The sequence below is a fragment of the Amblyomma mixtum genome, chromosome 4 (assembly GCF_055824585.1).
Source record: "Amblyomma mixtum isolate Tamu chromosome 4, ASM5582458v1, whole genome shotgun sequence".
NCBI classification, from domain to species: Eukaryota; Metazoa; Arthropoda; class Arachnida; order Ixodida; family Ixodidae; genus Amblyomma; species Amblyomma mixtum.
This window is the reverse complement of record NC_143015.1, coordinates 105,948,828-105,975,462: the sequence shown is the minus strand read 5'-3', so window position 1 is coordinate 105,975,462 and position 26,635 is coordinate 105,948,828. Positions and strand designations below refer to the sequence as shown.

General features: G+C 49.2%; 1 protein-coding gene across 3 annotated transcripts in view; it reads right to left on the bottom strand.

Moving 5' to 3' along the window:
* Positions 1-26,635, bottom strand: part of LOC149347718 (neuronal-specific septin-3-like) — a 93,024-nt gene that overhangs the window by 45,978 nt on the left and 20,411 nt on the right. The window contains exon 1 of one of the 3 annotated variants that reach the window (XM_089587387.1): positions 16,426-17,075. The exons of 1 other annotated variant lie outside the window; for it this stretch is intronic. The gene's annotated coding sequence lies outside the window, so the exon portion shown is untranslated. Of the gene's footprint in view, positions 1-16,425; positions 17,076-26,635 lie in introns of those variants that run through there. One more of the 3 variants, XM_089587386.1, reaches the window with a different exon arrangement.

The window sequence follows — 26,635 nt, the reverse complement described above, 5'->3', positions numbered from 1 at the left end:
CTTGCATATTGCGAAATTTTCAAAAAAGTGCTGCAGTTGCCCTTTAAAGACGATCAGTTATCTTGCCTTCGCATTACATTCACTGGCCACGCCGGTTTTCTCTTCTTCATCTCAGCTAGAATAAAATTAAATCGCGTTTGTTCCCTGGCCAACTCATAAAGCCTTTTCGTCATCATCAAGGTTTTGTATACCCCATACGTGAGTATCGCCGAAATACAACTATCAGACGCAGTAATCACGAGCCAGTCTGAATCGGGGTCAAAAAACCTTATCGCGAAAGCACCGTACATGAGCGGAACTTCGGCGTATGCAGAGGGGTCAGTGGCTGAGGTGAAATCGTTTCCGACGATTACACTACAGCCTGTATGTGTACACATATACATGAGCGACCTGGATACATGGTCAGTCGCTCGCTCGCATGCGGGATTCTGCCGGCAAACGCCGCCACCTTTGTACTCCGCTCAAGCGCGTACATGCCAGCGGTTTAGACGGAAAGCAAAATCTCCCATGTGTTTCGAATATTGTCACGTTGTGGTGACTGCAGTACGGCGAACAGGAAAACAACGAGGATGTCTTCGAAACGAAACTCCTTATTCGGGCTGACTTGCGCCCGCAAAGAATCACTCGGCGGCGGCGTAGCAACAAGCGTGCTCGGCGGTCGTCGAACAGAATGCCCGCCGCTGTCGGCCGTGCGAATCTTCGAGATGAAGCTTTAGAAGTTACTAGAACATTCTGGCACAAACTAGAGTCGGCTCCGTCCGGATGCGATCCATCGAGATAATTCTAGGCGCGTCTTGCGTCACAAACGAAGCGATAAAGCGGCGTGCCGGCAGCCTTGAAGCATGAACAAATAAACACAACAAACAAACGCTACAAAGACTCGCGGCAATATATTTACCCAACCCAATGCTGGCCCGAAATATATTTGGATTCTGTTCTATTCTTTTCCCCCTTAAGTCACTGGATCAGGCGACGCCACGCACCCGCTAATGCCGGGATCTGCCAGCTCGTGGGGGGGGGTTCAAGACTGCAGACGTGAGATATGTGGATATATTGATTGTTATATAGAAATCTTACAATACATGCAAAAAAAATGCGTTCATAAACTCTTTTTCCGTTCAAAAATGCGTTTGTCCTTAATCATTCGGCATGCCGCAGTGCGCCCAACGTGACCTTTCATTGTAAGCTGCAGCCCCCTTCTACGGAGTGACTGATGAAGGATGTCGTGCCGCCGCGGTGGCTCGGTGGTTATGGCGTTCGGCTGCTGACCCGAAAGACGCGGATTCGATCCCGGCCGCGGCGGCTAGAATTTCGATGGAGGCGGAATTCTGGAGGCCCGTGTACTGTGCGATGTCAGTGCACGTTAAAGAACCCCAGGTGGTCGAAATCTCCGGAGCCCTCCACTATACGGCGTCCCTCATAGCTTGAGTCGCTTTGGGACGTTAAACCCCCATAAACCATGATGAAGGATGTCGGTATACCGTCTTCTCAATGCTGCTTTAACTCGTCCGCTAAACAGGACTACACCTATATGGAAATAAAAAGGGAGTATCGCACACCCTTTTACCAAAATATTGTATGCTAGAAGGCAATTCACTCCCTTTTTACTCATTTCTGTTCAGAGTGCAGGATTGGTTGGAGGATGTTCCCGAAAGGTGCTGCGGATTTTGACTGCACATACGTACACTGAAAGCCACCGGTGTTCGGAATTTCCTCGCATGCGTGTCGGCGGTTAAGGCGAAGAGAATCTTCTCCACTTTTCCGATAGTTATGCCGTTTACACACACCCGCGATACGTAAACAAAACGCGTCCTCCTTCGAGTGTGCGACCTCCTCGCTGCATCGGGACGTCGTTGACGTTGTTTCGACACTCGTAAGTCACGAGCGCGCTTCTCCCATACCAGCTATAGCCCTTGTAAGAATGGTTTATAGACAGTCTATAGACTTCTCATAGACTGTACTGCCTTCATATAAATATTTCCACTTGTCTATTCATAGTCTATAGACTGTGTTTAGACAGTCTATAATCTTCTTATAGACTACTGCCTTCCTATTGATATTTTTGTCTCTTCACAGTCAATAGACTGTCTATAGACAAAAGTCTACTAAAAGTGTATGGCCATGAATCTATTGATTGTCTACACGCTGTCTATAGCATTTGTACTGCCTATAGACTGTTACCTAGGATTTCTCTATAGAGAGTCTATAGACTTTACAGGCAGAAGTCTATGGACAGTCTATAAACTGTCTAAAGGAATTTTGTAAGGGAGGACAACAAAAGCCCAGCGGCAGCAGCGGCGTGCAAAAGAAAAAAAAAACGCTTCTTCTCTTGCCTTCAGCAGCTCCGCCTCTCGTGCATATGCAGGGTGCGTCACCATCGTCAACACCATCAGCGGGACGCCTTTCTCGGCTTTATTGTCTGTTCTATTAAATTTTATCTTCATTTTTATTTGTACCTTTCTTTCTTTTTAGTGCCGACGGACATCAGCGCGCCAGAAATGCGGACGCGGTGGAATGCAGTAACTGCCGCCGCAGTTGGCCAGTCCCGGGCGGCTCCAAGCCTCCTCCACTGCGGTGCGCAACGCCCCCCCCCCCCCCCCCCCCCCCCTCTATCCTCTTCCAGACAGAGAAAACAAAATCGCTTCGCCGAAATCCCAGGAGCACGGCGCACGCAACCAGCCACACGGCTTGCGTGTCGGTGTGTGTCAGATAGAATACAATATAGTAAGTATATACGCAAGCGAACGGCGGAATTCATCTTGGCCGGGCGAGAAAGGAGGGAGCGTGAAAGGAGCCGGGGCAACGGTCACGGCGCGGCGACGAGAGGCGAGAGAAACGGGTTTCACGATGCGTGCCGGCCAGACAAGGCGTCGCGAAGGGGAACGACTGCGGCCGGCCGCCACTTCGTTCCGCACCGTGGAAAATGAACGCTAGTTATGCGGCGGAAAGTACGGTGCTTCTAATGGGCGCGAATGCGTTCCAGGTTGAACCGCGCCGTAAGGGAAGGGAGGTCTCCGGAATAATTCCGGAGACCTCCACTACGGCACCTCTTCCTCTCTCTTCCTTCTTTCACTCCTCCCTTCCTCCGTTCCCTATTATTGCGAAAGCAATACTAGTTGCACTTTCAGCCCGTCGCGTAGCGAGGCCGGTAGCTACCATATTAGCATATTTGATTGGATTGGACTGGATTGGACTGGATTGGACTGGATTGGATTGTATAACTGATATATCACCACAAGTCTAACCACAAGCACCACCACCAGCCACACTACCAGCTGAACCATGGCGTAGCTGCGGATATTGCTTTCGCAATTACCGGGCTTAACCAAGCGAAGTCACAGCCATTTTTTTTATTCCGGAGACCTCCACTACGGCACCTCTCTCTTTCTTCTTTCACTCCCACCTTCCTCTCTTCCCTTACGGCGCGGTCCAGGTGTCCGCCGATATATGTGAGACAGATACCGCGGCATTTCCTTTCCTCAAAAACCAATTTATGTTTATTTATTTATGACGCGCGCGCCCAAAAGGTGCAGAGGAATCAGGTTTTTAGGTTCTGTGTTTTTCTCTCTGATAACGGTGGGCAGGACGTTCGAACGACAGAGCTGGTCGAGGTATTCCCTAGTGTGCTTTAAACATGTAGAAGAACTGCAGATTGGGCTAGTTGGTGTAGATTCATAGTGATGGTTCAACAGCGCAAACACACACAGACCAAGAAGGAGACAAGACACACACAGCGCTGAACTTGCAAATGCACGCCGTTTTTTGGTGACACTGATGTGTTGTTTCGTCATTCTGACCAGCGCACTAGAGAAATTGCTGAAGCCTTTCATATCATCCGGAAGGATAAAGGGTGCGTGAGTGCGCCATCTGTAACATTATCTGTTAGGGAAATGAAAATGCTACACAGTGGATAGCGGTTCTGTGGATACACACGTGCTTTTAAAGCGGTTTTACCTTTTTTAGTACTGAGATTGTTGACATCGCGCATGTGCGCTGTTTTTTCGTGTGTGTATATTATGACATGCTTCTTCCTAATAAAAAATCAGTTGTAAGTTCAGCGCTGTGTGTGTCTTGTCTCCTTCTTGGTTTGTGTGTGTTTGCGCTGTTGAACCATCACTATGAAGCTTTAAACATCACTGTTTGTCTTCTAGACTTTCAGGCTTCTTTTTCAGCGGGCTGTGACGTCAGAAGAGGGCGCAAATAACCAGCCACAAGTCACGTGCGCTCGCAGGAAGTGACGTAGTAGCAGCTCCGTTGTCTGCAGCGAATCACAGATCCGCGACGAGTCGCATGCGCTCTCGGCAGACGACGTAGCAGCGACTACGTCACTGTTTCTGTGAGCACGTGACTTGCGGCTGTTCATTGGCGCCCTGAAGATCAATGGGAGAGGCCGCTGTCCTATAGTGTATACGTAGTTAGACAGATGATGGTGGTGATAGTTGGGAAACGCGTAACTTGTTGTCGCAGCCTCGCACTGTCCGGAGAGTTTGACGGACACGCAAACTAGCTATGTGGCGCCAGAGTACAACTAAATCTACTAGACACGCACTAGCCATAAAGACTCACGCGAAGCCGGTCGTACTGCAGCGCTAGGTTGTCCCCTAGCGGTTTCTGCACGAAACTCCGGGAAGGCTTTTGGAAGGCGGAGCCGTGTAGCTTCCTGGTCCACTTCCGCCGTCGTGTTTTCTTTTTATTTCACTTCGTCGCCTCTAATTTTCCGGACACCTTCTGTTTCTAGTTTTGCTTGCCTCTTCAAGGAAGTTGAGCACCGCGTCAGATCGCTTACTCCTTCCGTGAAACTATAAAACGGGCCGTGTCGTTCACACATGCCGTACCCAATGCTCCACAGCCCAGAAAGCAGCCGCTGTTATAACGGGTGTTTTGCTTCCAACGTTCCTTCCGAAACCTGTAATATCAATTCTGTTTTCTGTCTTTTTTTATGAGGAAATAACTCTGAGTTTTATTAAGGACCGCTTCCCTCCAAGCTATCACCCATTTCCAAGCCTTATATGTGGATCACACGACGGCATGCTGTTCCATGTGCTATTTCCTGGGGAAAAATAAAAAGTACGAAACACAAGTGCGTCAGCCTCCATCGTCTACGTATATAACGAACATTACCCAATCGTAACAATTAAGAGATGAACGGGCCCTATGGGTGGCAAAAGTTGAATTTGATATACACCCATAGGTGAAAATAAATGACGACTTAGGGAAGAGTGAAAATGCCTTGACCCAAATGGTGCTTATCGCTTGCAAAAGTTTCGATAGATAGTTCACAGAATGTCCAAAGAAATGTCCCAATGAATAACGGGCGTAGGATTCGTACTGGTCAGCGAATTATCGCTCGAGTGGACGGCATTTATTCCAGAAAAACTCCCCCACGCCGCAATCTCCGGGTTAACGGTAGAGTTCTCAGTTGAAGCAGACTATAGTAGGATACAACTGTAAAAAAAAAAAAACAGCAGTTGCTAGCACTGGGCCGCGGTCCGGGGCGTCCTGTATTGCTCCGCTGGGCAATCGCAACAGTAAACGAAATGAGCTTTTTAATGTTTGACTATATGATCGGCGTATCAAAATTCTGGAGCTCATATTTTTTTCTTCTGATAAGCTTCTTGTTTAGGTAACAAGAAACGTTTAATGAGCGGACTACTTTTTCGTCGTGGAGGAATTCTATGCGCGAAGGCTCAACGTGGGCGGAGTTTCACTGCAGTCTTAAGTTGTATTCGACTCTATTACACGGACGTAGACAGCGTTTACAACAGAAAAACTCCCCCATGCCGCACTCTCCGAATTAACGCTCGAGTTCTCGGTCACATGACACTACACTGATGTAGACGGCGTTTACTCCTGAAAAAACTCCCCCATATAGCAATCTCTCTTAAAAAAGAAAACATGAGGCCGGAATCTTTTTGTGCAGATAAAAGAAGAAAGGCGGGCTATTTCGTGCTTTTGATTCACTGGCTGAAACTAGCGCTAAAAAAAAAAAAAACAAGGAACAGCGAAGGGATACCGTTTGTACCGTCGGCATCTTTTCGCTGTCCCTTGTCTTTTTTTTTCCGCTCTCTGTGCAGCGAACGCAACGGACCGGCTCGAAACGAAATTGTTCGGCTCGTTTGCTGGCCCTGCACACTCGTCGGCGTTTTATGGTTCGCTGATCTCCTCCTGCGACTGTATGCGTGTACAGCACTGATCTCTGGTGGTGCGCCGAGATGGCGGCAGCCCCTTCAAGGAACCGACTGGCGTGCTCTGGGCCTTCGTCCGGTGTGCGCACATCACCGCCGCCATATACACGCATATCGGCATGATGCATTGCCCCGCTCTAGCCTTATCGCGGAAGCGCTTTCCGGGAAGTGAGAATGGAAACGGGGGGGGGGGAGTCGTGAAACAGCCGCGGCTTGTAGAGTGACGATAGGCGCCATGCGCGTGGCAGCCACCCGCGCGGCGGAGAGTCGGGCTTTTCTCTTTCCGAGGGCGTGCACGCACCCGAGACGACGTGTTTAGAACGTGTGTATATACAGAAATCCTTTTCGACTCGAGCTAGCCGGTCTGGGACCCCCGGAAGCTCTGAGGAGAGGCTACATCAGAAGGCGCACCGTGATCGTCCGTTCACCCGGACCACTGTGGTTTGTTGTTGTTAGTGGCTATTTATTAATATAAAAAACAATGGAAGGAAAAGACGTTGCTAGCCGCGGCATCTGCCATCGAAACCTGAAGCACCTGAGTTCCGGCTAACGGGAATAAAAGGACAGGGAGAGGGAAATAAAGCGGGAAGGGTATAGTAAGGAAGGATAGCGGTAGGGCGGTTATATATACACTATATACAAATACAGGATATTCTAACGAAAACCTTTTTCTGTATCTCTCTCAGTGAACGCCAACGAGGGAGCATTTGAAGACTTGGTTGGTTGGTTGGTTAATTGGGTTTAAGGTCCCAAAGCAATTCAGGCTATGAGAGACGCCGTAGTGGAGGGCTCCGGAAATTTCGACCACCTGGGGTTCTTTAACGTGCACTGACATCGCACAGTACACGGGCCTCTAGAATTTCGCCTTCATAGAAATTCAACCGCCGCGGCCTGGATCGAACCCGCGTCTTTCGGGTCAGCAGCCGCGCGCCATAACCACTGAGCCACCGCGGCGGCATTTGAAGTCTTGCTCAATGACGTTAGCAGTTCTCACTGGCACCCTTTAAAGCAATCCCGTCGGCTGTGAATGCCGATGCGATGAAAAGATAAAAAGGAGTAATGATTAAAACGGAGAGTCGAGCTGAGGGTGTGCATTACTCCCTCCGTGCAGTCTTTTACTGACACCTTTTTTCTTTTTTTTTAATCGGGGTGTAGCACATATAAATGCGCTGCTGGCATGCACAGCGAATCAAGGATCGCATTTGGCGAAACAGGAACGAACTGAGCGGTCTTACTCTCTCAACGCGGGGAAACTGTATGCCAGTCTCAACATTTCAGTTCATCCCTTTTTGAAACATGGGCATTCCCAAAAATTACCTGGCTGACCAACTTTCCCGAGGATTCAACGGACGGGTCCACTGACGATGGACGCGATCAGGGGTGATATCGAATACTACACGCGCCTAAAATCACGCTTAGCTAATCTCGCATTCTTCGGCGAATGCAAGTCAATCTTCTCCACACACCAAGCACACTTTTGTTCCGGTACGCTCCACTCTCCAGCACCCAAGTGCTCTGTTGTTCACACATATACGCAGATATAGAACACTGCCTGACACAATGCCACAACGCATTCCAGCCCCCGCTTATATCACTCCCCCCCTCCATTACCACCGTAGCTCATCTGTCTTGCTTCCCGGGACCTGGCTCTGCTACGCACCCTCGTCGCTTTTGGCCCGGGGCCTGCTAAACGCCTGATCTATGGGTGTTTATTAAAAGCGCCACACCAACACCACGAACCTTTGTGCGTCGCGAAGGCCCGCGATAAGCAAGAAAGTGAATGAAGAAAGAATACTAACAAACGGACGTTTGCCTTTCTCGCACATGCTAAAAGTAAAATGACTACTGAAGTCAACGCCGATGGGAGGCGGCCCAAATAAAGACCCAGCGGAAAAAAAATTATGCCCCAAGAACACAAGGCCACAGTTTGGTTACTTTTGTGAACAGAGCGACGGTATACAGGGTGTTTCACCTAAGACTTTCTGCAATTTTTAAAAATAAGCTATTTGAATTAGATGCGCGCTTTTTCTGGCATAGCATTGTCAGTGGTGTAGTACATCAGAATTCAACTAAGAGGTGCTAACTAGCAGGCTTGTTAACCAATATTTAATAGTTAACTTTTAAACTATTACCGTTGGGCTCCTTAATTATTGAGAGGCATGCAGCCCACCGTAAGTAATGTCCATATCCTTTTTTAGAATTTCGAGAACGCGATTATTCTCGGCGCTGTGGCCCAACAAATTTCGCCTACATCGCGCCAAAATACATGCGGTTTGAGAAGCTTGCAGGCAAAGCAACCTCTCCAGTGAGCCTAACTCGTCGAAATAGCCAAAATTTGTTGGGCCACAGCGCCGAGGATAATCGCGTTCTCGAAATTCTAAAAACTGATATGAGTATTACTTACGGTGGGCTACGTGCCTCTCAATAATTAAGGAGCCCAACGGTAATAGTTTAAAAGTTAACTATTAAATATTGGTTAACAAGCGGGCTAGTTAGCACCTCTTAGCTGCATTATGATGTACTACACCAGTGACAATGCTATGCCAGAAAAAGCGCGCATCTAATTCGAATAGCTTATTTTTAAAAATTGCAGAAAGTCTTAGGTGAAACACCCTGTATAAATGCTAAGTAGAAAATGACCAGTTTTGCGTACATGGGCATCAACCCGTTAAATCTATCGCGTCATACCCTTAACTGTCCCCTCCAAATTTGTTACCCCAGTCCCAGCCCCGGTGTTCCGGAATTTTTCCCTGAGCTGGCCATTCCATCGGACTCCCAACCGCCCCTTATTTTGGTGTCCACCCCGACCGCCAGTCTTAAAACTGTCGGTACGGCATGTCCTATATATGTCAGTTTCTTCTTCTCGGCATCACATATAAAATATCTCCAACTCGCTTTGGTTGGTTGGTTTACGGGGTTTAACGTCCCAAAGCGACTAAGGCTATGAGAGACGCCGTAGTGGAGGGCTCCGGAAATTTCGACCACCTGGGGTTCTTTAACGTGCACTGACATCGCACAGTACACGGGCCTCTAGAATTTCTCCTCCAAAGAAATTCAACCGCCGCAGCCGGGATCGAACCCGCGTCTTTCGTGTCAGCAGCCGAGGACCATAACCACTGAGCCACCGCGGCGGCTCCAACTCGCTTTCGCTCAATCTATTCTTATGGGCTTATGGTTGCACCTATCATTCTCCGTTTCATAGCCCGCTGCACAATCTTTAGCCTGATTTCAGGACTATTACTTCAGGGTCTTATGTGAGTGCTGGCAAGATAGAGCAGTTGTATACTTTTCACGAGCCCACTCGTCACACTTAGGCTGTACCAGCGCTGACTTCGTAGGGGAGAAATGTGGTGATGCAAGCAGAGCAACTACATGAGCTTGACGGCGTGAGGTAGACAGTGACGTCAGCGCTGGCAGGCGCCGAACTATATAAAGCGAAACCTGATGCTGCTGCGGAAGCGAGGCGTCTCCTGTTTGCGTTTGGAGAGCCGAGCATCTCTGGACCTCTTGCAACGGCGTGACGTCACAAGCTGCATATACGTGTCTGCAGTGACTAATTAATTAACGGCGCTGAACTATGCGCACGAGAAGAGATAATGAGAAAAGAAATATAGAGTCACACGCTACCTATACGTGTCTTGAGTGACTAATTAATTAACGGCTCTGAACGATGCGCAGAAGAGATAATCATAAATTAAACCATACAGTTAAACTATACAAGTGAAGTTTGCGGTGCTGTACTTTGTTTTGCCGCATCCGGTTCGCGATAGTGGAATGCCCATTACTTTCTTTTTCTTGGGCCCTCCGCACAACCGCACAGAAAGGGGTCAGTCAACCCAGCGGCCTCTCCAGAAGTGTCCTCTTGCGATGTGATTGAGCAATTCGAATCTGCAAGACGTCAAGAATCCTACAACCATTATCATCAACCCAATTTCCCTCTACGAGATCTTAAGAGAGGAATCTCAACTATACATTTCTCATTAAAATTTCCAGGCTGCTGCATATATAGCTGCAATCAGCAAGCGCTTAATCAGTTGCTTATATATCCTCTTGCTTGGTTTTAGTTTCGCTACCTTGTCCGCTAACCGGCGGTGAAGGTTGCATTGTATGCTGCCACGTTTCTTCGAAGGGCGAAAAAATATAGGAAGTAAAATTTTGTTTTTTTTCAGCACTAAAGCCTCTTGGGATTGTAGACGGCTGCGTCGTCTGCCAAAAAAAATCCCCGATTTCTCTCTCTCTCTCTCTCTTTTTTCTAGGAAGCCATCCCCGAACACAAGTACCGGTTGTTCCTTTGGCATACCATTTCGTCTGCTCCCGCCCACGGCGCTCCGGCAGCCTGTCATTACAGTCCATTTTTCTTCCGGCTGTTGGACTATTTCGGCTTGCAGTTAGTGCTTTAGACGCACTAAGTCCTTCCTGTCGGACTGAAACTGCAGTCTGCTGCAGAACAGAAGAGGCAAGGGCAACAGAATCACACTCAGCTGTTATCAATCTCGTGGCATTCTTTCTCAGAACATAAGACCGAGAAAAGCACTCGAAGTTTCGGCTGCTTTTTCAAAATTCAATACAGCAGGAAAAGCACCCCCGTAAGAAAAGCGCAGTGACTGTACCCATAAATCGAAGATGCACAGACTGTTGCGTCACCTATAGCCCAGGAAACGAACTATCGGTCGCAGACGAGTGACATCACGGCACCTAATGCTTTCCTGCTCTTTGCTCAAAGGGGGGCGGGCGAGTCGTCTTCTAGCCTTTAAAAACTCGTCACAGGACACAGCTGGGTTGCGTAGCGGAGTTGCGCTTCACTGGCTTGATTAAAGAGCCGCGAAGAGAATAACGTTTTGCCGCGCCCCTTTCACCCTAACGTCTAAAGAGCGAAAAGGGGGGACCGCACCACAAAAAAATAGAGCAGACGACGACGATGAGAAGCGCAGACGACGCGCGCCAGCAGACGACACCCCGTTTTTCTCACAGCCGCCGCCGCTGGCGCTGCCGCCAGTTATTATCGGGGAAGAGGGCGGCGTATTATTTCGGGACGTCCCTGAAACCTTTCCTGAGGTCGAAGCCCAGCGTGCAGCACGCGCTGGTTGTGCACAGCCGTCGGCAGCAGACCGTTGGCGACGCGACCGGCGCGCGACAGACGGGGGCTTGGAAGGGCGCGCCCCCCTCACCCACTTACCCGCGCCACGCTTTCTTTCTTTTTGGCTTCTTTCTTCCGGTCCTCTTTGTTTCTTCGTGCATGTCTTTCTTTCTGTCTGTCCTCTCCTCTGCGCGGTTAACAGCGCCGGGGCTCTGTTCGCTCCCCTGGTGTGGAATGACGTCACCCCCTTCACAGACGCCTCTCCCCTCCCCCTCGCGCAAGCGGGGCTGGGCTGCGATGACGAATAGCGGTTCTCCCGCCATGCCAAGCGCGCGCACACACATACACCTCTCTCACCGTTACTGGCGGGTTTGGGGTTCCGTGAGTGAAAAGCAAAAATAGGACGAATGACAAGAAAACACAAAGTTATATCAGCGCGGACAAAGCGAAAGCCGGTAAGCGGGTGAGTGAGTGGACGATGGAGGCTCTGGCCCCGCTAGTGAGTACGCTACGTTGCTCCTGGCGGTACGCGCAGCGGAAGGCCCCCCTCCCCCGGAACTGTAGGAAGCACACGTTTCCACCGGGCTTTCAAGCCGGAGGCCAAGCCCATCGTAGCAGACGACGCAAGTGCGTGAGTCGTCTGCTTCGGTTGCGAAGCAGACGAACAGCGCCCTGAACCGCGATAAAAGTGAAAAAAGAAAAAAAAAGAAACGAACTACTCAGGTTTTGAGGTGTAAAACAGGACGCTCGATAACTAGGAATAGTATCAATACGTGCCGAGCGGAATTACCGAATGTAGTCTTGTAAACCAGAAGTCATGTTAACGACTGAGGAAGATGGCGCATTATGGACGGTGTGTCTCGGAGGACACGAGGTGCACCAGAACATTGCACCAGAAATGTACCAAAATTTGGAAGTTCGGAAGGAAGCTAGACAGCGGCAATGTAAGTTTGCGCCTTGCCGTTCACAAGCGTAGCGATCTTCAAATTCTCACTGACGCTTTTGTTTTAAACAGTGGCTCGTGCGTGACATATATCGTACTACTGACGATTCGTTGGTTTCGTTTTCTTGCTTGGCTGTTTTTTGCCGATTAGCCCTCTTAGTACGTATGAACCACGCCTATTGAAAGATAAAGCTTCCATTCTGTTGGATATTTGTACTCTCTTACCCCTCAATGTCGCTATCGTCTGCGATGTACCAATACCGCCGTCACAAACGGTGACAACCGTAGGCTTATGTTTCCCAACAATCATTCAGTTAGTTCTGGAGCCACTAGTAACAAATCCACATTGGTAATAATTGCCCATATTGAATAAATGTAATCAATTACTCCTCGCAAACGAAAACATAGCAAATACAGTTGTGTAAAAAGAGTCAAAGTTTCATGAGAAAAAAAAATGTACGTTATGAGGTCAGAACTATCCGCCCATCGTGGAGGAAGGAAAGCTCACCCTTTCAAAAATGGTCTATAGACTTCTTACAGACTCTGTTGCCTTTGTATAGGTATTTCCTTTTTCCTATTCAAAGTCTATATAGACTGCATATATCATTTGTATTGCCTATAGACTATAGCCTATAAGAGTTGTCTGTACAGAGTCTATAGACTTTACAGATAAAAAGCTATGGACAGTCTATAGACTGTCTCAAGTAATTTTTGTAGGGCAGGACAAGCCCTCGCTATCCAAGCTGCAGGCCAAAAAGTGTACCGGAAGTGACGCGCTTTCGCAAGGCCTGCTGGGAGCCTTTGTCCGGCGGCACGGCCAATAGTAACGCTGGGCGCAGTGGCGTCGTCTGCTTCATTGTCTGCTGCGCATGCGCAGTGAGACGGCTGACAAGTAGGGGGGCGCAGGGGGGAGCCGGCTTCAAAAGATATGACGTAACCGCCTCTCCAGAGTTCTTTCCTTCCTCTGTGCCGCGCGTCGTAGGCACGAGCGCGCCATTTGCGGAAATGACGAGAAATCCTGCCGCTTCCGATTCGTCACTTCTTGTCTCATTTCCGGTTTCTGAAGACACGGCGTGGACAGTAACCACACCCTGTACTTTTCTGAAAAAAAAAAAAGACTAGCGTTGCTGTTGGCGTACGTGACTCAAGATCAGCAAACCAAAGAAGCATTTCGCTCATCTGGTAACTGCTCCTTTTCCCTTGGTGTTGTTCGAAATGTGACGTCAGGCGGATCGAAATCGGAAAAAAGGCTAGGAAAATAATCTAAAATGATAAGGGGCTGCGCAAAGTATCAGGTGAACATGCGAAAGTTATAAACGACCTTTATGCAACTACACCGTGAATGAGCGACGCTTCAGGCTAAACAAGTGCGGGCCTATTTATTTGTTTTATATATTTATTTTTAGGTGTGGCGTCGCGATAAAATTAGAAAAGTCGGTAAGCTATATCCCTCATTTATTTCAAATAAGGGACCTATACGAAAAGTGAGCAGGCAAGTTGCGATCGTAGCAGCTAAAAATTAACCTAGCTGGGGCCGCGTATTCTAAAAGCTGTCCATTTTACGTTGCCATTTCGCGTCCCTTCGGTCTTCTGTCAATATTCGCTCAGTTGTATCTGCGGCATCCAAGCGTCTGTGGCAGACGGCCCGGCCATTTGGTGATTTACGACCGGAGCTCACCATTGGCTGCATCCCAATGGGCATTGAAACTCCCATGGACGTCCCGTGGACATCCCAAACGTCCACACGACGTCCAAGAAAGTTTTAGTGCCCACCGGGATATTCGCAGCCAATGGTAGCTATAGTGGTCAGGTCCGGTCGTCTGCTGTTCACAGCTAGAGCGCTGCACATCACCATTGGCTGTACACCGCATCCAGTTTCAGCCAATGGTAAGGTCCGTTCGCCAATCACCCAATGGCCCGGTTGCTCGCCCCAGACGTTTGAACGCCGCCGGTATATTCGAGGACAGACAGAGGACTGAATGAGGCCTGACCAGAAATTTCTAAGCTGTTAAATCACATTATTTAGTAGCACCTTATGCCTTAGGTAGCCCTCTTTTTTTTTAAATGATTTTGCGCACATACAGTCCACATGTTTATGCCACATTAGGTGTACAAGTCTGAAGTCACCGACGTCACAGCGACCGCCGTTTTGTTGTACATGGAGCACAGTGAAAGGCCCCGCGAAAGACCGCCGAAGATATATGAACTTTACAACAAAATGGCGTCTTCCATGACTTTCGCTCGTTGCAATGTGTTGCATTCAGTTGTGTAATCCCACAGCTGGCAGGTGCGGTGTTGCATGGTCCTTTAATCGTTTCGTCGAGAGCTACCCATACGTTGCTAAAATGGTTAATTCAAATTAAAGTAAGGTTAAACCAACGTTTATTTGTACCGCTTACAAAAAGTTAGAAGAAAAGGACTTTAAAAACAATGTATGAACGTTTTACCAAAAAAAAAGTGACACTTCTAAAGTTTCGGTACTACCTTGGCTATTGTCACTGAGACGAAATTCATATGAACTTTATTGTCGACTTTCTGTCAAAGGTCGTGGCAGGCGTTTCACGGAGGGTCAAACACCTAAGCGATACGCCTACGCTCGGCACAACATTTATGCTCGGCATTCAAGCACAGGCAATCATCGCAACGTTCGAAAAGCCTTCGAAACACTCCCGAGACTGATAAGAAGGGCAGCGGCATCGACTTTCGTCTCGCCCTACCTTCTACTAGTCCGCGCGCGCTTGGCCCGAACGGGTTTTTCAACCTCTTTTAACAACGCAGCTTGGAACGCAGTCGACCCCCTTAACCCCCCTCCCCTCACACCGGCGTCAAGCAATTCCCAGACAGCCCAGAGAATTATTTTTGCTGCTGCTGTTACGTCTGCCTCGACTCGTCGATAATGCCAGCTGAAGAGGGGGGGGGGGGGGGGGGGGAGAGAGAGTGAAAGGCCCGCAACGCCCTCCCCGACAGACCTCGCAGATACAGTTCCTTCTTTATTTAACCTTTTTATCCGTAAGCTCCTTCTTCTTCTGAAAAAGACCACGAGATTCTTGTTTCTTTCATGGCAGTCGTCGGCGGACCGAGGATAAGGAACGGCCTTGTCGCCCACGACTACGAGAAAAAGGCTCGCAGATAAAACACGCCTTCCACACACCACGGTTGTTCGTGGATTCATTCGCGGCCGTAGAACCTGACCGAAAAGACGTGAAGCGCGCGTGTTATGTTCTTTTTCGAAGAAAACGTATCAAGAGGGGCGCGCGACGCTTTGAGTATAGCTTTTATCTCGCCGACCAGCGAGACCATGGCGTGTACTTTGTGGTGAATCGATAAAAATAAATACAGACCTGAAAGAGTAACCTCGCTGTATCACTCTCGCGTTCAGCTCAAGTACGTTATTATGTATTCGATTTTCTTTCTCTAATATATTTCTTCTGTCAAAGCAAATGTCTTCTCCCGCATTAGAGTTTCCTCCTGGGACCAATTAGTTCGTCTGCTTTTTTTTTTTTCATTGAGTATGTTGTATTATAAGCAATTGTTGAAGTGCATTGGGCACTAATTTTCCTAAATGCTTATATAATTTTTAAGTACCCTTTAATTCATCCAAGGAGGATCCTGCTAGACTCCTTTTTTTTTTTTTTGGGGGGGGGGGGGGGGACACTCCTCCACGTAGTACTTTGCAAGCACTTATTCGCCTCGCAGCTAATAAACCCTCATTTGACGTCTTTCCATTTTCATATCGCTATCATTGCACTACGGCAGCTGCAAACATGCCGTTATGCAGCACTGATTAAGCAAGTTAATGTAATGCCACTTCTTGCGCCAGCTTTTAAACAAAGGAAAGCACATTTCTCCGCATTGTGCTCTCCTGGGCTACCCATGAATGATCTTTTGTAGCGGTGACGTCATCGCTAGAGCCGGCTTCCTATTGGCCGGCGCGGGGACTGCGCTAAGCGCCCTGACGGTCAGCTCCGTCTCAATACAGCTGATCCTGATGAGAGCGCTGGATCTTAAGAAAAATCGCCCAGAAACAGCACGCTAAAGAAGTGAGGATGAAAGTTTATCGACTCTGACTTGCTCGTCAGCTACCGGCACGAACGTCAGCGAAGCTTGCAACGGGACTGCCAGATCGATAACCCCGGCGCGGTGATGCGGATGTCAACAGAACTGTCAAGCATCCTCTCCGAGTGGAGATTAGAAGAAGGGAAATGATTAAACTAACTCACCAACCCTGATGTGGCAGTCACAGATACTCGGTCGTCCTTCGCAGCAGCGCCGTTGATTCTCTAACGAAGAAGATAACTCCACGGGAGAATCAAAACAATGCGGTGGATGTCAGGCACGCTAACAACACCGCGCGCGCGCCAGAGAAAAATATCCCAAGCTCCTCAGCGTCAATCCGGCGCCGCAAGCGAGGTCGCGTCGATCAGTTCGAGCTGGTCCCGTCTACCCGGCGACAGCCAACAATGCGATGATCGAGTGGCCGCAGTCCTTTTCCACGACGAGCTTGACAACGACACCGACACACAATAACACGCCGCTCAAAAACAACAACACCGCACAATCCTCGCGCTATGATATCCTCTAGAGACGCCGGTTGGCAGACGAAATGCTTGGCGCAGACGATGTGCCTGCCTCCGATTTCAAATGGAGGGATGATGCGGAGAACGGGCGCGCCGATGCTGCGGCACAAAACACACAGGGGCGCGGATCGGTTGGCCGCCGCGAGCGTTGCGGGGAAAGCGAACACCGCCGGGGCTGCAGGGGAGAGAGCGCACAAAAAGAGACGACGCTGGCCAGCGCGGGCGCCGTCGCGTCGTTGGAGCAGCAGCGGCGTCGTTGTATGCCAACGCTCCGCTGGCGAGCCGGCTTGGTTCGCATCGCCGCCGCTACGGTGCGGCTTGGCGCTGCGGCGTCTACTTACTACTCGTGGAGAAACGAGGCAAGAGGGCTTAGTTTCTCTACTAGCCACTAGGAGCAGAAGTAGCGCTGTATACCTTACTTATTCGAGGCTCCAGTTGGAGGCGCGTTTTTTCAAATCCGACAGCGTGGAAAAGTTTTCGGTGCTGAGAGCCGGCTGGGAGGCGCCCCCTCCTAATTGCTGCGTCCCGACCGTGAAGCCCCATGATGACGGAAATAAAGTTCATTCATTCATTCATTCATTCATTCATTCATTCATTCATTCATTCATTCATTCATTCATTCATTCAGGTAAGAGTTTTGCCGTGGGGAAGGTGATGCTAGGGATGAAGTGAAGTGATCACTACCAAGGTTTTTCCCGGTGTTGACCCACTTTGCGTCCTTGACATCTTTAGAGAGGGATAAGTCTGGAGATTTGTCTACCCATACACTGTTACCCATGCGCGTGTGGTGGCTCGGGTTGTTTAGCGTTGTGAGCCCTAGTGATTGGATGGTTTGCCAGAGCGAGTTCCCATTCGGAGTTGCTTTGGTATATCCCGACGTTGGATGTTGAGAGTTGAAGACTCCCACATTTATTAGTTGAGCTTTAGCAGTCAGCTTTATTGTGTTTATCAACAAGTGTGGGAGTCCAAAACACTCAAAAAGTCCAAAACTCAGAAACAAAGCTAAAGAAATACGAACCACGGATTGGGACAAGTTCAGGCAACTTCGCAACAAAAAAGCTCCAAAGGAGATCTCTAACCTTAGCGACTGGGTTATCTCCCTGAATGAGGATGTCAGCTCCACTAGCGTCGTGGTGCCAGTTGAGAAGGAGGAGCAGATTGCAGACTGAAAACTCTTACACCTATGGCAGGCACTAAAAGGCCTGCACTAACGCTGGAAGAAGCAAAAACACAACAAGCGACTCCGCAAGAAAATCGCTGAAATCGAGAGGCGAATCGAGGAACATACACTTACTCTCCAAACACAACAATGGAACCAAATATGTGAAAGCGTCAATGGACAGCTCGGAAATAAGAAGACATGGCATCTTCTGAGACACCTGCTTGGCCCAGAACAAACGCGTCCCGTGCAACAAAGTCAACTGTACAGACTCATACATGAATAAGAGGGCACAACTGAAGACCTAATCAAAGAGCTAAGAGAACGCTATCTAAACACCAGACTAACGGGGGACTCCTAATCCAAATTTAGATGCAGACATCACAGACGCAGAGGTCTGGTATGCAGTTGGAAAACTGCGGACAACATATGCGGCAGGACCACACAAAGTAACAAGACTCTCAGGAAATGATACACAACGTCGATCGCGGCGTTTACAGGCCTTATGAACAAACACTGGCACGCAAGCTGCGTACCACAAGAGTTGAGACACGCAAAAATCACTTTTATTTTTAAAGCGGGTAAGGAACTCAGCACTGAGAATCTACGCCCAATTTCATTAACATCATGCGTAGGCAAACTAATGGAGAATGTCATCCTCAACAGGCTCCAAAACTATGCGGAGGACATGAACCTCCTACCTGAAACAATGTTAGGATTCAGGGCCCAACTATCTACCCAGGACGTTCTCTTGCAGCTTAACAAGGACATAACTGAAGCTGACGAGGGAACAGGAACGAAAGCAATATTGGGTTTTGACTTTATTAAAGCTTTCGACAACGTCGCCCACAAAGCCATTTTGAAAAACTTGTCAGAAATCAACCCCGGAGAAAGGACGTACAACCACATCCGATCCTTCCTCACTAACAGAGCAGCAGTGACAACGGTCGGAACAATAGAGTCTGCCCTAATCACATTAGAAAGTAAAGGAACACCACAGGGCTCCGTCCTGTCCCCTTTCCTTTTTAATCTCTCCCTCATAAAAATTCCCCCATATTGGCACAAATATCAGACCTACATCACACGTTCTATGCAGATGACATCACACTTTCGGTAACCAAAAGATGCGAAGGCTACATAGAAGGCACACTCCAAGAGGCAGTGGACATCATTGAGGCATGCGCATGGGAATCAGGCCTCACTTGTTCAGAGCAAAAATCTGTACTCTTCGTGATACGACATAAACAAAGAGGTAAGAGAACTACGACCCCCCCCCCCCCCCCCCCTTTTCGCAAATAAACGTCTATGTAAGTGGACGTGCCGTCAAAGAGGTACTAACCATGAGAATACTGGGGTTGTATTTACAAACAAATGGAAAGAATACTGAAACACTCACTAAGCTAAAACGCACGGTAGAAGCGACGGCGCGATTAACCCGCCGCATAGCTAATCGAATACAAGGGGTGAGGGAAAGAGATCTATGCCGACTTGTGCAGACCTTTGCGCTAAGCCGGATACTCTATGCCACCCCTTATCTCAACTTTGCGAAACCAGAAAAGGAAAAATTGGATAGCATGATACGACAGGCCTACAAAGCTGCCTTAGGACCTCCACTAAATGCCTCAACCGAAAATGGGGTTAGGAATACACAACACCTACAATGAGCTGAAAGAAGTCCATTTAATGGCTCAAACAGCGAGATTAGCCAATTCCAGAACTGGCAGGAGTATTCTTCTCAGGCTTGGAATTAACTTTCAACCTACGAATAAATAAACACGCTAAAGTAGATTTGTCACGCGACTATAGGACGACCGTACTAATCAAACCACTTCCCCAAAACATGCACCCCTTACACCATGAGGGTAGAAGACAAGCACGAGCCAAAGCCTTACATAACAAATACAGACAGTGCGTTGGAACACTTTATGTAGATGCGGCAGAATACAAACATTGCAATTGTGGTTGTGAACGAGAATGGTGACCACATCGTCTCGGCAACAATCAAAACGAAATCCTCTGAAACGGCAGAAGAGGCGGCTATTGCCCTCGCCCTAGCGCATACCCAAGAGAGCATCACTCTCAGCGACTCCAAAATGGCTATCAATAATTTCCCAAAAGGGCGAATTACAGACACGTCCCTTAGAATCCTTAACGCCACCGAATTCTCACCAAATTATTCCGAACTGGGTCCCAGCCCATTCGGGGAATCCGGGGAACGAGGCAGCCCACAATAAAGCCCGAGGTTTCGTCGACCGGGCAGTGGATGAGTCTGGCTCCCTGAATTTCACGAAGGACTCCATGATCACATCTCATAATCTCACCAGTCATTTTAAACTAGAGAGGAGAATTTTCCCCCCTCCGGACAAAAGCCTGACTAAAGAACAAGAGGTTACGTGGTGTCGTCTGCAGACGAGACCGATACGCACCCCATCACTCCTCGCGCACATTTATCCGGATGTATACAACCCGAACTGTAAACTGTTGCCAATAAGCCAACTACGATCACATCCTGTGGGATTGTAAGGTAGAGTCACCTCCGGGTGATCTAGTTACGTTCCTTCTCTCGAGTGATGGGAGACCGTGCTCTGACCCCAGAACGCAAGTTCTGGCGGTGGACTGAGCTGACAAAGTCGTCGAGGGCTGTGTACTCTCGAGCACTTAACGAGACCTCTTACCAAGCTCTTTCCGGCGAATAAAATGTTTTACAATCAATTCAGGTAAGAGATATGGTTCAGAGTAGTACTCTCGCTGCCGAGTCAAGCAGACCTTTCCAATCTGCTCGCAACAACGGTTCCGCCCCTACGAAGGCTGGATCTTCCCTGCGAAGTACCCGTATCTAGCATACCCGCCAGTCTGTGGAACTGTCTGCGGTCATTTGAGAGCTCGACCTCATGACCTCAAGACCCCCCCAAGACTTGGAACGACCCAGTAAAAACAAAGCTAGCTCCCAATCAAGCCTACACCCTCGTCTGTTCTCCCCAGCCAACGGCTTCACGCCTTCATTTTCTGAAATAAATTTATTCAATTCAATTTCACGAATGTTAGTCTTGCAAGTCATCTCGTGGCAGGTACGGGCTGCGCTTCAAAGATTATACGGGCCGACAGCGAAATTGTGCGAGTTATTCTTGCCGCTAGATCGGCGCACTCTCAGTAAGTTACGTGCGAAAGCACAGAGGGCAAAACGCATGTCTAGAACACGTTCTGATCCTGTTTCGGGCTGATCACGCGATAGCTAGCGATAAGATTTGGTTAAAAATGGTCTGGATGTAAACATGTGCAGTTAAAGTCATAGAACTTAATCGTCAATTTTTGCCTTCTTGGTCCCAGCGGCTTTGGGAGCGGCGGAACACAGAGTTTGGTTGTTCTAGGCATGTGTTTTGCCCTCTGTACATGTAAAGGGCTCTTGCTTGGAAACGGATGCAATGAGCAATCTACAGCACACTCCGAGGTGTATATGCGTTCCCCGTCCTTCAACCTGTTTTTTTTTTTCCCCCCTTTAACGTCCGCATGAGACTGGACACGTTGTGAATATCACGCTGTTCCGAAACACCCCTCGAGGGCGTCACCGCCTTTTGCACACTGCCGCCGTGGCCACGGCGAGCAGTAAATCGCGCGCGCCAAGGCTCGTCCGACGTGACTGATGAGGGCTTCGCCCCGCTGCGCGCCCTTTCGCGCTCACGCGCCGTTTGGCGCGAGCCCGACCAAATCCTCTCTTGTCGTTCGTCGAAAGAGAAGTATGTGTGTAAGGACCAGCGCGCATTGCCCGTCCTTCCTTTTTGCGTGAACTTTGCTGCACCTCTCTTTTCTTCTTTGTCTTCTTTTTTCTCCTTCTGTTTTCGTTATGAAAAGCCCTGCGTCGTCTGCTACGTGGAGCGCGAGCTTCTTTTCGTCTGCTCCGCGGGGCACCCAAGCAGACGAACTTCGCGCCTTCGTGCCTCTTCGCACCTGCCTTTCGGCGGCAGCGAAGCGGTCGACGTCGGGGTTTGTTGACCCCGAATGAAGATAAAACGAGGATTTGCTTTTTGGCTTGGTTTTTCTTTATATTTTCCCCCTTTTCCTTGCGTCTTCTTTTCCGCCTCCTCTTGTTTCGTAATCATCTGCTTTTCTTCTTCCATCTTCTGCTTTCTTTTGCATTCTTCTTTGATGTTTCTTTCTTCGTTCTTTTGTAATTTTTTCGCTTTCCTTCTGCTCTGCCAATTTTCGTCTGCGCCTGGTTATCCTTTCTGTGTTACAGAGACGGAACTGTCATTCCACCTTTCGCCCTTAGCGATGTACGCGTCCTGTCATCCTTCCTACCGCAGCCTCTAACAAAGTACCCGGCAGGAGGGACAACACATTACGTCCTACGAGCCCCGCAAACGTTGTAAGCGACTACTCGAATTAAAAAAAAAATGGCTGAGGCTTAGCTAAGGTTAAGCCTAGTCAGATGCGAAGCATATTGATGGCTAGGCTTGGTAATACATGGCTTTCCTTGGTTGACGTTCATCCCGCTCTTCATCGGTCTCTGTGGCACGCTGAAGCTTTCGCTTCTCGTTCAAATCAGCCCTGCTTCTAGGCGGCATCCCAACACCTGGCCGTCTCGTAAGTGCCCGGAGAGCGAGGCAAGCTCAGCTTTATACCGCTGCTGTAGCGTCACGTGGTCAGCTGGAGCGCCTCTGATGTGGAGCCTCCACCGCCGCGACCGACCGCGCAAGCCGGCAGCCCATCTGGATGGATGGAAAAAACTTTATTGTCAATAAATTGGTGTTCGTGACCCTTACGGGTCACTGGGCGCCGTGGTCGATCCTTGGTCCAGGATGCCGCACTTGACTGCTGCCATCGTGGCTCGGCGCACAAGGAATCGTTGCGCTTCCTCGTCCTCGCTGGCCAGCAAGTGCTCCCACTGCATCACACTCGGGTTGTTTATTCTTGGCTCTAAGTCTGCCTTAGGGCAGGTCCATGTGATATGTTCTAGTGTAGCCCATCTCTCCTCTGCTGTGACGTCATGTTGTCACGTGGTGTCACGTGGTCACGCTAAAGGTCAATGGTAGCTCCACCGCCGCGCTCGACGGGCTGTAGTGTAGCTCTAGTAATATACTTCGCATAAAAAAAGAAGCAAATTTCGACATTTTCACAGGACGTGGTGCCCTCTGGAGAGTGAGCTAAACTTAGTCTGCGACTCGAAAAACTCGTTCAAAACAAACGCACGTGGGTGCGGAGTGGCAGGTGTGCGTAGAGACACTGGATAAGTTTATCTAGTCACTCTAGGTGTACTTTACAGGTGTCGCCATCTGTTGCTGGCACCTGACGCTCACACTGCTTGCTGTCCATGGGCGGTGCAAGCTGGCGGTGTGTTTTCGGCTAGTGGAGGTCGGGAGAAAGCAGAGGAGGTGCGGAGCACATACGTAAACGGGGCTTATGAAAAAATTGGCAGTGGCTTAGCACTGGTTAAGCGGGGTATACAAGCGAAAAGCTGCAGTTATGCTTTGTTTGACGTCATGGCTGTCGCAGTTGGCGCACAATGCAGTGGGAGCACCACGATAGCGGTGTAGATTTTGAGCCAACTCCCTCGCTACCACTTCTGGGTCTTCTTTTCTCCCTTCCATGGCGAATGTCTGCGTCTCTTCTACGGCCGCCGCCGCCGCTCACACGTGCGTTCTCGCAACGCCTTGCGAAAGAACCTTCTCTTGGGACGGCGGCGGAGACCGCGCAGCAGCGGCAAGGGGTAAACCGGTGGCGAGGAGAAGTGGCGATGGAACGCACGCCGCGGCGCGCGGCCTCTTTTATGTCCGCCGCCGCCGCTCGGGCGTTATCGCAACGCCTTGCGATAACGCGATAAGAACACTATAAGCACCGCTAGCAGCGGCGAAGGGTAAACAGGTGGCGAGGATGAGAAGTGAGGGGGTGGCGACGAGGAGGAAGGGCGCGCCGCGGCGGCGCCCGGGGGTGGCCCACGCGAAGCGCGGTGTTGACGAGCCTAGTGAAGCTTTTCGCTTCAAAATGCAACTGGTTCCACTCTCCTGAACCGAGTGTTCACATAGCGAAAGCAGAGTCCACAGTTGCGGTTGACATTGTACCCCATACACTGACATCACAACTGTGAATTGAATCACTTGACACCACACGACTACCACGTGGCTTCTTACCGTCCGCTACCGACAACTTGGAAGGTCAAAGGTCAAGTTGACCACACATGGTAAGGAATATATGTGCAACCATTACTTATCTCAAGGTCGCTTCAACGTCATTCGAAGGTTCACGGCGAAATGCATGTCGTTTTTCAGTTTAAGGTCACAGTTCGAGGTCAAAGGTGGTCACACGTGGTTACGTAAATCTGCATAGCAACACTAGCCATGACTTATCTCAAGGTCATTTCAAGGTCACTGGGAGGCTCACGTCGAAACGTGTCGCAGGTATAGCAGTGTAGCTTTCACTAAAGAAAGGACACAAGGCCATAGTATCACAGAAGTGGATCTTCCTCTCTCTACCTCACTCGTGCAGAGGGTGCTATGTCACTCCAATTTACAAGATCACTCACAAACGGGGGTAGTATAGTCAGGTGGGCTGTCACTGGAAAGTGACTCTAAAGTGGGCGGATGAGATCAGAAAGTGTGCAGGGATAAGGTGGCCGCAGTTAGCTCAGGAAGGGTTTAATTGTAGGTGAATGGGAAAGGCATTTAGTTAGACTGATGATGATAATGAACCCGCACTAAAGGGTTGCTCGATCCATTGAGTGACTACAGCGTGTGACGGCTTGACGTGCTGGGTGTTTTACGGCGACAGCTGGTAACAGACGGTGCTCCTCTCTTTGACGCGCTGAATATGATTTCTGACCTACTAAGACGATTAAAAGACTCCAAGCTTTTTCCCTGGTTATAGCTAGCATGACGCCGTAGAGACGTACTTCTGCAGGCCTTTCAGACGCGAGTACTGTTAACTTACTGCAGGCCAAAATGCAGGGCCAAGCAGAAGAAGCTAAAGTATATAATGATTAGAGGCACCATCTACGTTCCTTTTAAGGCTCGTTTTCTTTTGCTTCATCGTACAGATTTTTTGTGACGCAGTGCATTTCTCAAAAGTAAAGAGCCAATGGGTTTGCTTCCAATCAGTCGTGTTGAAAAAAAAACGGCATTTATTCTTAGTCGCATTCAACTCCAGTTCAAAATCGGGTCACGAGTACCGTCAAGGCCTCTTGATACTTTTTCTAAGCCTGCGCCACAGTGGGAAAGATTTGTAGGCAGCCTAAAGTGACGCCGCGTCGATGGGAGGAGCAGCGCCCTCTATTAGGGAAGACTGGGACTTGCCAGTAGGCGCGAAGCGTTAGATACGTAAACCTCCTGTTTCCCTTTTAGGTCTTTGGCCATTCGAGTGAGTAAAGATTTACGAATGAATGAATGAATTAGGGACGACCGACTTCTTGTTTCCATAGAACACGCGCAGAAGCAAAAGCGCACAACATAAAAGTCTTAAATAACTGTAGGGCCTAAGAAAAAATATCCCACACCTGAAAGACGATAGAGAGAGACGCTACAGAATTGGTTAGTATATATTCTTATCGCGGAAGGTGTTTTTTCTCAGCTTTTCTCATTTACCTTTATGTAATACCGACTGTTGCGTCGATCAAAGGAAATCGAAAAAAAAAACCTGCCCTCTTCTTCGGGCTCAAATTTCGCACAGAGGTGGCAGCTGGCGGCCAGTTTTGTTTTATGTTACGTTCGGATGGATTACTTGCCTGATTTGGTCAAAATTAATCGGAAATCGCCATCGTCTGCGGCGAACCAAAACAGCAAGCTTTCACAGCAAAGAGGCCAGTAGCGCCATCACGCGCACTCCGGACGAATGAGCACTCTACCGTGCAAGGAGGCTGCGGAGAAACGCCTGGGAGTAATTAAAGCCTTATAAAACACTGTAGGAGAAAGGCAAGGTGCAGGGATGGGAGCAGTCGCGTCTAAACAATGTTTTTCTGCAACAAATTTTATTAAAGTAATCGAGGCAGCTGTTGTAAGCAAACCGCGCAACCGCTTTACCCACATCGCGGTTCGCCGCAGGCTCAACGGCAGCAAACGGCAGAGCGCTCGTTCCTCCGGTGGACACAGATGGCGCTACCGGTACCACTGCTGCGAAAGCTCGCTGGTTTTGGCCCGCCGTCACCACAGACGGCGGAGATTTTCGATTAACTCTGACCGAACACGATACACGGAAACCGCGAAAAAGCTCAATTTCCTCGCTGCCTAGAAGCGCGGCCGGATATTCTGCGCAGGTCGTACGGGGAAGTACAAAACACGCGCTTCAGTTTGCGGCTTCTTTTCTCGCCTCTCTCACGTTCCGAAAAACGAGGGCGCTGTACTCTAAGCCTTAATAAAAATAGGGCCTTGGTCAACAAAAATGATCAGATCACCAAGCCTGCTTTTCAGCCTTGTAGGTGGAGCACCGATCTCACCTCGGTCCTCCGAGGCTAAACATTCCTGTAAAGTGAGAGGTTATTGAGGTCGAGGGTGTTGTAAGTTGCTGGTAGGATTTACCTTTCGATTACCTTGCCGGCAATTGCTCCACCTTTGCGACACTTATATTCGGATACAACTTACGAAGGCAGCGGCTTTTCCCCGTCAAAGGACCGCCCTTCCAGCCAATGGCGTCGGCCGATTCTCGTGACCCTGCTAGTGTGACAATGCAGGGAGTGGTAGATAAAAGGTGATAGTCCCTCCCCCCCCATAG